We start from the raw sequence: 11,541 nt of genomic DNA on the forward strand, positions 1-11,541 counted from the left end.
TCTGTAATGAGGTCTGGTGCCCTCTTCTGGCCTTCAGGCATACACACAGACAGCATATTGTATACATAATAAATAAATATTTAAAAAAAAAAGTGGCTGGGCGATGGTGGCGCACGCCTTTAATCCCAGCACTCGGGAGGCGGAGGCAGGCGGATCTCTGTGAGTTCGAGACCAGCCTGGTCTACAGAGCTAGTTCCAGGACAGGCTCCAAAGCCACAGAGAAACACTGTCTCGGAGGAAAAAAAAAAAAAGTGTGTGGTTCCTCCACAGGCATTGGGGAGCCACAGAGAGGCTTAGAAGAGGGGAGGAGCAGAGCTAACTGTTTGTAAAGGGTGCACGGTGAAGGAATGGAAACGGAGCCTGGAGCTGGACCTGAGGCGGCTGCAGAAGGTTCAAACTGGGGATGATGAGAAGGCAAGAGGCATTTTCCTGGAGCAGAGGAGAGGGAAGAGGAAGAGGGAAGGAGACACTGGGCAGGGTACCTCTTCAACCGTCTGCCCACCAGCTTCTAAGATCTGGACAGGTGGTCCCTCACCCAAGATGGAAGACTGGGCTGCCTACTTAGGAGACACCAGGTCAGCCCAAGGAAAATGCCTAGGCATGGTGTAAACACCAGGGGGCGCCAGAGATCCGGTTAAAGATGATTGACGTGTATCTGGGGCTAGGTCTGAACCTGTATTCCCTGGGCACCTCACTCACACCGTATCCACACATCAGATACCTACACATTTTTTTAAAATGTATACATTTATTTACTTACGGTATTTTTTGGGTTCGGGGTCTTGATATATATAGCCTAGGCTAGCCTCCTGCCGCAGCTTTCCTCACTACTCAGTGCGCAGGCGCGCACTGTCTTCTGGTAGCGATGTCCACTTTCCAAGAACATATGAAAACAAAACTTTAGCATAAAGAAAAAAAGTGAAGGATCGCTCAGGAAAGGGGAGGAACAGGAGAAAGGAACCATTTTGTTTGTTTGCTTGCTTGTTTGTTTTTTAAAGGAATATTTTACTGGACACTGTGGGGCACGTTCCTCCTCCCATTACCAAGGAAGTAGAGGCAGAAAGATGATCAGGGATTCCAGACTAGTCTGGGTCACATGAGACCTGTCTCAAAATACCAGCAAGCAAGCAAACAAACAAACAGGTAAACAAACAAAAAAGAGAGTCATTTTAAACGCACGGAGGCAGGCAAGATCAACAATTCCTTATTTAAGTTAATTTATTTTAATGAACTATTATTAATTAATTGAAAAAATCCCAGCTCTTCAATACACGTATTCTGGGGGGCATTACCTCTTCCAGGATTCAGACGCGAGGTGGTTAAATGGATTTTGCGCTAATCTGGTTGCCAGGGCAACAGTGCCAGTGGGGCTGAAGAGGCAGCAGAAACAGGAGACAGAGGACCAACCTGTGTGCTCTCAACTCCCACACAGCTCAGTCATAGCCTGCTGCGCAAACAGCCCCGCAATCATTTGCTTATCTGGGGGTGCCAGGGAACATTGTGATGTATTCTCTAATGCACTGCCGCCTCTGACTCTCAGAAAATTCTAGAGTTTTCTCTTTCATGTTCTTCTAGCTGTCTTAGAAATGATCTTTTTATTTTTCTTCTCTTATTCTCCCTTCTCCTCCCCTCCCCTTTCCCCTCCCTCCTTCCTTCCCTCCCTCCCTCCCCATCTCTTCTTTTTGGAGACAGGGTTTCATTGTGTAGCCCTGGCTGTCCTGAAACTCTGCTTTGTAGACCAGGCTGGCCTTGAACTCAGAGTTCCATGCATCTCTGCCTCCCAAATGCTGGGATTAAGGGCATATGCCTCCATTGCCCACTTTTTGCTTGTTTATCATCCATCCATCCATTTGTTTTTTTATTGTGTGTGTGTATTCTCTTGCACAGGAGTGCATACTGTGTGTGTTTGTGTGTGTGTGTGTAGGTCAGGAGACACTTGCAGGACTCAGTTCTTTCCTTCCACCATGTGGGTCCCGAGGATGGTGTAGTGTGGAGACTGCTTGTTTGTCCCCTGCTGCCCAGAACTGAAATAATCACACTGAAACTGTATTAATTACAACACTGCTTGGCCTATTGGCTTATGCATACTTCTATCTCACTCTTTTTTTTAATGTTTTTTTTCCATTTTTTTTTTATTGAGAAAAGGAGAAAAAAAAGTTTCTACCTCTTCCCAGCCTCCCATTTCCCTCCCCCTCCTCCCACCCTTCTCCCCCTCTCCCCACTCCTTCCCCCCCCTACTCCTCTCCCCCTCCCTCTCCAGTTCAAAGAGCAGTCAGGGTTCCCTGCCCTGTGGTAAGTCCTAGGTCCTCCCCTCTCCGTCCATTCCTAGGAAGGTGAACATCCAAACTGGCTAGGCTCCCACAAAGCCAGCACATTACGTAGGTTCAAAACCCGTACCATTGTCCTTGGCTTCTCATCAGCCCTCATTGTTCGCCATGCTCAGAGAGTCCAGTTTTATCCCATGCTTTTTCAGTCACAGTCCAGCTGGCCTTGGTGAGCTCCCAATAGATCAGCTCCACTGTCTCAGTGGGTGGGTGCACCCCTCGTGGTTCCGACTTCTTTGCTCATGTTCTCCCTCCTTCTGCTCCTCATTTTTTTTAAATTTATTTATTTATTATGTATACAATATTCTGTCTGTATGCCTGAAGGCTAGAAGAGGGCGCCAGACCTCTTTACAGATGGCTGTGAGCCACCATGTGGTTGCTGGGAATTGAACTCAGGACCTTTGGAAGAGCAGGCAATGCTCTTAACCACTGAGCCATCTCTCCAGCCCCTCATTTTTTTTTTTTTTGGTTTTTCGAGACAGGGTTTCTCTGTGACTTTGGAGCCTGTCCCGGGCGATGGTGGCGCACGCCTTTAATCCCAGCACTCGGGAGGCAGAGGCAGGCGGATCTCTGTGAGTTCGAGACCAGCCTGGTCTACAGAGCTAGTTCTATCTCACTCTTATCTCTTAAATTAACCCATTTCTATTATTTTATATTTTACCATGTAGCTCGTGGCCTACCAGCAAGGGTCCCACTGGCGGCTTGTGTCTTTCCCCTCTAGTGGCTCCATGGCATCTCCTTGACTCCGCCTTCTTTCTCCCAGCATTCAGTTTACTCCCCCCCCCACCTAGCTCTGTTCTGCCCTGCTATAGGCTCAAAGCAGTTTCTTTATTCATTAACCAATAAAATCAACACATATGCAGAAGGACTTCCCACACCATTTCTCCTTTTCTGTTTAAATAAAAAAGGAAGGTTTTAACTTTAACATAGTAAAATTACATATAACAAAACAGGTATCAAGCAAGAATTAGAGTCACAATTTTTGTATCTGCTTTATCTTTTATCGTAACTAAGGAAAACTATAACTATTCTCCAACTCCATCAAAGATCCCAGAAAGATATATTACCTAAGTTAACAGGAGGTGCATTGTAAGCAACTTCCAAAACTCTAGAATTGACAGAGACATCTTGCTGCCTAGACAGTCACTCAAAGTTCTTCTGCAACATGGGGATCCATCTTCAGCCCACAGGCCCATAGTGTCTGGCAGACTTTTCTATGAAGCAGGAAATTTCAAAGACAGTTCCACCTATATTGGCAGTTTGTCAGTCACTTTCTTCTGTGTCCTGCAGAATGTCTGGAAGTCTCTTTCATGAAACAGGACAGTCTCACCTTTAGGCAAGTTCAACAGTCATTTTTCTGTGGCTCCTGCAAGTCCAACTGAACAATTCAAGCAAGGGCAGTTTCTTGCCTAAATGGCTAACAAACTCCATAAGGAGCCTCTTTGATACCCATCTTCCTCTTGAATTAATTGGTGCTGTTAGAAGTAGATGTGTCTCATTGTCATGAAAAGTCCTAAGTTATTAAAAACATTTTAAATGCCATATTCTGAAGATCTCTGAAAGATTTGAAGAATACTTATCTAATGAAAATATATCTCTATATACCTAGAAAACCTAACTAAAATGACTACAAGCTTGACTATTATAAATGACTATCTATTAACCTGTATTTCTTAATTATACATTACATTTTTAAATGAGCTACACAATCACAATACCTTAATCAAGAACAGAAATATACGTATAACAAGATTGACCTAAAATTTGTATCAATAGAAAAAGATCCATATCGCCGGGCGGTGGTGGCGCACGCCTTTATTCCCAGCACTTGGGAGGCAGAGGCAGGCGGATCTCTGTGAGTTCGAGACCAGCCTGGTCTACAAGAGCTAGTTCCAGGACAGGCTCCAAAACCACAGAGAAACCCTGTCTCGAAAAACCAAAAAAAAAAAAAAAAAAAAAAAAAGAAAAGAAAAAGATCCATATCAATGCAAATCTCTACAGTATATCTCCCTTTAAATGTAAACAAACATTTATAAACAATATTTGGAAATTTAGGTGTAAGTCTCTCCAAACTGCTTCCTGCTTTTTTCATTGAGCAAATCATTCTTTTGGGGGTGTTCATGGCAACATTTCAGGGGCTCTTTGTCCATCAAACCACATTAGTCTGGAAGGATTCCACAGGTTCCACAGGTTCTCACAAAAGAACCTCTTTTCCAAAACAACATTTCATTAGATCCATATTTTTAAGTCAAGGCACCTTTAGTATATATATATAATGTTGGTCTAGCTTAGCAGCCTGTACAATGAAACGTCTCTTTGTACTTAGCTCCTTCACAGTCAAAAAATTCAAAGAAAACACAATAATATACATAATTTAGACTTTTTGTGTATATTCCATCTTTATGGGGCTTATTTGTTTTTACTCTATTACTTTTTAATATTTATTTTATTATCTTTACTCCTTTAATTTATGATTGCTTGTACTCTCTCTTTTTTTAAATATTTATTTATTTATTATGTATACAATATTCTGTCTGTATGTATGTCTGCAGGCCAGAAGAGGGCACCAGACCTCATTCCAGATGGTTGTGAGTCACCATGTGATTGCTGGGAATTGAACTCAGGACCTTTGGAAGAGCAGGCAATGCTCTTAACCACTGAGCCATCTCTCCAGCCCCCTGTACTCTCTCTCTTTAAAGACTTGGTTTTATTTTTTTTAAACCATTTACCTTCTTTTATAATTATACTATTTTTCTTCTCTCTCCCAAGCCTACATACATTTTTAAACACACTGTGTCTTATTTGGACTTTTTTTTAAATGTCTGAATCTGTCCTATCGTGTATCTGTATCTGAAATCTTTTTCTGTCCAGAAGTGCTTCTTGAGATGTTAAATAGCGTTAATAGGACTAAGGCTGCTTTGCCTTTTGTCTCTGTCCAGTACAACATGACAAAGGTCCATTCACTGCCTCTGAGAGCCAGGGTCACAGCAGATGTGTGTTGCCATTAAGTAGCTTGTAGCACTCTGTTCACAAACTCCATTTAAATGCTCTGTAGCTGGGCTGCCCTAAAAAGTCAGAGTCTGCTAGCAGCACAGCTCAGGAAGCTGCAGGTTCAAACCACGTGGGTTTGTTTTTTTGTTTTTTGTTTTTGCTACCACTGAATCAGGAAAACCTCTCTTAAAGGAGCTACAGCATGCCACCAGCAAGTAGAGCCCATCTCAAAAAAAAAAAATGCTGCTAAACTTTGCTTTTTAGTGTCTAGAATTCCTTTCCAAGATTTCTCAGGTTTTATGGTGGATGTAGTCAGTCACATTGGGTGCCAGTCTGTAGTGTGGAGGCTGCCTGTTTGTTCCCAGCTGCCCAGAACTGAAATAATCACACAGAAATTATACTAATTACAGCACTGCTTGGCCTATTAGCTTATGCATATTCCTAGCTCACTCTTATCTCTTAAATTAACCTATTTCCATTATTTTATATTTTACCACTACGCTCATGGCCTACCAGCAAGGTTCCAGCTGGCGGCTTCTGTCTTTCCCCTCTGGTGGCTCCATGGCATCTCCTTGATTCTGCTTTTTTTCTCCCAGCATTCAGTTTAGTTTTCCCCGCCTAGCTCTGTTCTGCCCTGCTATAGGCTCAAAACCGTTTCCTTATTCATTAACCAATAAAATCAACACATATGCAGAAGGAATTCCTATACCAGGATGGAACTCAAATCATCAGGCTTAGGAGCAAGAACCTTTACCCACTAAGCCAGATCGTCCAGCCCCCACCCCTGCCTTTATATTTTATTGTTTTGAAGAGGATCTGCTGAGGGTAACCTTAAACCTCTGATCCTCCTGACTCTACCACTGAAGTGTAGAGTACAGACGTGTGCCACCACACCTTGTTCTGTGATGCTGGGGCCTTGGACACGCTAGGCAAACACTGTGCCAGTGGAGCTGTATCACGAGTTGTTTTTGTTTGTTTGTTTGTTTGTTTATTTGTTTCTTTAAGATTTATCTATTTTATTTTATGTGTGTGAATGTTTTGCTTGCATGTATGTATATAAGCACATGTGTGCTTGGTGCCTTCAGAGGTCAGAAGACAGCATCAGAGTCCCTAAACTAGAGATGACAGACGGTTGTGAGGCACCATGTGAGAGCTGGCAACTAAACCTGGGTCCTTTGGAGAGCAACAGTGTTCCTAACCCCTGAGCCATCTCCCCAGCCCCCAACCCCCACCACAAGGTCTCACTATACAGCCCTGGCCGGCCTGGAGCTCACAGAGATCCTCCTGCTTCTGCCTCCCTAGTGCTGGGATTAAAGGTGAATTTCACCACTCACAGCCTTTCTCAAGTATGTTCTCTTCGTGGACAGATGTTCCATATGAGGCTATATGATTATGTGAGTGTGACAAACGCCAGTGGAATGGTCGCTGCCAGGCCTGGCCACCCGAGTCCAATCCCACGGACCCACTGGATAGAAGAGAAGTGACCCCTTCACGGCCTCCAGCCGCCACACAAGCTTGCTCACGCATGTTCCCTCCTCACACATACAGACACACAGAATGAATAACATGTAATAAAAGCTAAACAAGCCAGGCAGTGGTAGTGCACACGCCTTTAATCCCAGCACTTGGGAGGCAGAGACAGGCTGATGGCTGTGAGTTCGAGGCCAGTCTGGTCTACAGAGAGAGTTCCAGGACAGGCTCCAAAACTACAGAGAAACCCTGTCTCAATACCCCTCCCCCCATAAACAAGAACAAAAAAAAACAAGTAGGTTTGACCTTTTTCCACAAAGCACTTCAGTCTTAGTCTTTAGAGGTAGAGAAAGGATCATAAATTCAAGAAAGAAATAAAAGGGGGGAACCACCAAACCCAGCTATGTTTGCCACCCCAGTTCCTAGGAGGCTGAAGGGCTTGAGTCTGGGGCCAGTCTGGGCTATTCAGAGGGACATGTCTCAAATAAGTTATATTTGTTCTTACATTTTTGACTGTAAAAAAAAATGATGAAGGCCCTCCAACTTTATTTCTTAAAGTGCATTTTCTTTCTTTCTTTTTTAAAAAAATTTAATGTTGGCAGTTTCATGCATGGATGCCACGTATTGTGACCAGACTACCCATCCCTTGCCTCCTATCCCCCTTCTCATTCCTGTCGGACCTACTCCATTCCAGTTGGTTCCCCTTCTGCTCTCACGCCTTTTTTCTTTTTTGTGCAGGTCTTGAGCACACAGCCACAGCGGCTGTGGGTTCGTGACTGCATGGGCAGCGTCATACCCCAAAAACATCATTTTCTGGGCACTCCTCCCAGTTCTCCGGCTCCTACAATGTTTCTGCCCCCCTTTTCCTGGGCCTGGGAGGGGAATTTTTCTTAGGATGTTTTTGCAAATTTCATTCATGCGTCACTCCACAGCCCGCCTACCTACTCCCTCCTGTCAGCTGCAATATCAAATACCACACAGTCTCTGGAAAATTCCACTGAGCGCTGGGAAGAGACCGGCAGTGAAAAAGGCAGCCAATGTTTTTGTGTGAGAATTCTTATTCCACCATTACTTCAGCATGTATGTTCCCCCCCGCCCCAGCTTGTGTGCGTGCGTGCGTGCGTGTGTCTCTGTGTGTGTGTATAGGCAAAGGCTGGTGTCAGGTTTCTTAAATCATTCTCCACCTCAATTAAAAACAAAAAACAAACAAAAAAACTTGCCAGCGCATACATTTAATGGAGGCAGGCGGATCTCTGTGAGTTCGAGGCCAGCCTGGTCTACAGAGCTAGTTCCATTACAGCCAGAGCTGTTATACAGTGAAAGCCTGTCTTGAAAAACCAATCAACCAGTCAAACAAAAACAACAAAAAACAAGTAAACAAAAAAATTAAGAAAATCATTACATTTATATCTGTGTGTGTGTGTGTGCTTGTGTGTGTGCTACACCATGAATGTAGAGGAAAGGGGACAGCTTACAGGAGCTTGCTCTCTCCTTTTTTTTTTTTTTTTTAAAAAAAGTACTTATTTATACAGTATCATGCCTGTAGGCAAGAAGAGGGCACCAGATCTCATTACAAATGGCTGTGAGCCACCATGTGGGTGCTGGGAATTGAACTCAGGACCTCTGGAAAAGGAGTCAGTGCTTTTTTTAACCGCTGAGCCATCTCTCCAGCCCTGCTCTCTCCTTTTTTGAGGTGGTCTTCTGATATTGAATTGGTATTGAATACAGGTATTGAACCAGGTCCTCAGGCTTGGCAGCAAGCCTCACTACCCATTGAGCCAACTCACTGGCCCTCTACTTTACTTTTTAACGCATGGTCTTTCGTTAAAGCTGGAATTCACTATTTCAGCCAGATTGGCTGGTCTAGCGAGCCCCCGGGAGCCTCAGCACTGAGGTTACAGGCGAGTACAGTCTCGCTAGCTTTTACCTCAGTGCTGTGGGACCAAAGTCAGTACATTATACCTCTGTGGTAATGCTGTGTTGACCAACTCTTCTCTCCAGCACCGCCCCTACTCCAAATCCCAGCCTCATGTAGCTCAGGCTGGACTGGCACTAGATAGTCAAAACTGCCCTCGAGTTCCTCATCTTCATTCCTCCATCACCACAGTCTTGGGGCACCAGGGTTCCAGGTGCTAGCATGCCAGACCCGTGGCCTCATACGTAGGTTATTTATTTTTACCTTCCTCAAAAGCAGGAATCAGAAGAGAATTTCATAAAACATTTTATATGCTCCATTCTTCCAGCTGTTTCCATGGAAACCTCGGGGGCTGCAGCTAGGGCAGTCACGGGTTCTTCCTGGATCTAGAGGGACAACGACTCTAGCGGGAGTGTGTGTGGGGGGGCTGGAAAGGACATTTGTGGGGCTCTGGATGCCCCTCGCTGGTCCCCACTTTTGCTTAGAGGGATCAGGATTCAAGTCTGTCCTCGAATGCTCTGGAATTTTTGTAAATGAAGTGGCTTCTGCTTCTTCAGTACTGCACCTTACTTTCTGGAAATTTCTGAGTCCCTCATTCTCCACCCAAACTTAAGAAAAACAAAAAGCAATCCAAGATCCCAGGCATGGTGGTATACTCCTGTATTCCCAACACTTGGGAAGCAAGGCAGAAGGATCCCGAGTTCAAGGATAGCGGGGGCTACATAGCTACACTGTGTCTTAAACAAAACAAAACAACACGAAATTGCAAAGGCTTGGGATGAGTGTATCCATGTGTGCTTGCAGTCCTAGCTCTAGGGAAGCAGAGGCAGGAGGATTCCAGGCCAGCCAGGCTATGTAGTCAGACTCAATGTTACCCTTCCTATCACAGACTTTCAAGCTGGTATATAGACAGTTTGACAGATGCATATCACCATGTAAGCAATGACTTGGACACTTTATATTTTTAATTAAAAATTCATTACAGGGCTGGAGAGATGGCTCAGAAGTTAAGAGCATTGTCTGCTCTTCCAAAGATCCTGAGTTCAATTCCCAGCAACCACATGGTGGCTCACAACCATCTGTAATGGGGTCTGGTGCCCTCTTCTGGCCTACAGGCATACACACAGATAGAATATTGTATACATAATAAATAAATATTTTTTAAAAATTCATTACAGTTATTTGTTTCCTCATTCATTGATTTACTTTATTTTGTATGTGTTTGGGGATACATGGGTACCTTGGAATGTGGAGGGGGGTTCAAAGGACAGCTTGTAAGAGTGAGTTCTGGTCTCCTTCCACTCTTTGGGTCGTGAGGGTGGAACTCAAGTCATCAGGCTTGGTGACAAATGCCTTAATCTGCTGAGCCATCTTGAAGGCTTTTTTTTTTTTAACTAAAAACCTTTCATTTTATTTACTGTTATTGTGTGCCCGTGAGAGTGCATGAGTGATTGCCATGTGGATGTGGGGGTCAGAGGAAAGCTTGCAAAAACGTTCTTTTCTTTCACTGTGGGTCCTCAGGCTTGTCAGCAGGTCCTTTACCGGCTCGGCCATCTCTCCTGCCGTGAATCACATACAGAGCTGGGAGAGTGTATCTGTTGTATGTTCATTTTTACGTGAGCTGTACCACAACCACCCTCGGCAGACAGGAAATCTGTCCCTGTGGGTACAAATCACTCCAGTGCCTATGCTCACACGCACACGTCCCTAATGAGTTCCTCAGGATGGATTCCTGGAAGCCATCTGTGGCTGCTGACTCGTTACGAACAAGAGAGAACAAGAGAATGTACTATGGCCCTTTCGTCGCTTTGTGTAAGGACACGTGCACATAACACAGTCTACAGCAGGTGTTGGGGGTCACTTCCTACAATCCCAGCAGCGGTTGGCTGAGGCAGGAGGATTGCTGAAAGTTCAAGAACAGCCTGGGCTACAGAGTGAAAGCCTGTTTCAAAACAAATGAACAAAACTCAGTGTAGGGACGGCAAGATGGCTCAGTGGGTAAAGGCGCTTGCTACCAAGCCTGAGCTTAACCCTTGTCCCACAAAAGTGGTAGAAGAACAGAACTGCCCCAGGTGTCTTTTCAGCTTCACACGCTTGCCAAGGCACGTAGGTATTTGCGCGCGCGCGCGCGCGCGCGCACGCGCGCGCACACACACACACACACACAGTGAAAAAATTAAAAAATAAATTTTTTTAGAACCCAAGTCAAATAACCGTGTGTCTCTCAGGGGTGGATGATGGATCTAATCTATTTGTAAAATTCCTTTCTGCTTTTTATTTCCTGACGAGGGCTACTGTGAAATGTCATCACGCAGGTATTTTGTGTTTGAGGCTGTCATGGCATTTCTGTCTGAGGACATCCATTTTAGGATCAGGAAGATGAAAGAAAAGCAGGGGAAACAGAGAGTAGGTGAGCAGGTTTGCGCAGCACCCGGTTGCCATGGGAACTGTGCCGTCCACCTTCTTTCTGCAGAAGAAAACAAATAACAAAAGCCAGAGGAGGGTGGGAACCTGAGGGGGTTTGTTCTGTTTATTTCTTTATTACTTAACAAATTCTTATGTAATGGCAAGCCTCGGTAAACAACACACACAGCCAGCCCCACCCCCTGCCCTCTCGTGGGTTAGGGTCCCTAGGAGAACCCTTACAAGGAGGAAAAATGCTGCCACCATTTCACAGAGGAGCAAACAGGCCTGGAGAAGTTCTAGAAGATTCTTAAAGTGGCAGCTGGGAAGCGATAGGAATAGGGTACAAATCCAACAGTCTACTAGACACTGTAGAGTAGGAGACAGGTGGCTCAAGAGCCTTTTTAGGACTGGGCCATGGGGATGGATCAGTGGGTC

Source organism: Microtus oregoni, unplaced genomic scaffold (assembly GCF_018167655.1).
Source record: "Microtus oregoni isolate MIOR12 unplaced genomic scaffold, Mior012 000006F_ref0000085, whole genome shotgun sequence".
In the NCBI taxonomy this organism is placed as follows: domain Eukaryota; kingdom Metazoa; phylum Chordata; class Mammalia; order Rodentia; family Cricetidae; genus Microtus; species Microtus oregoni.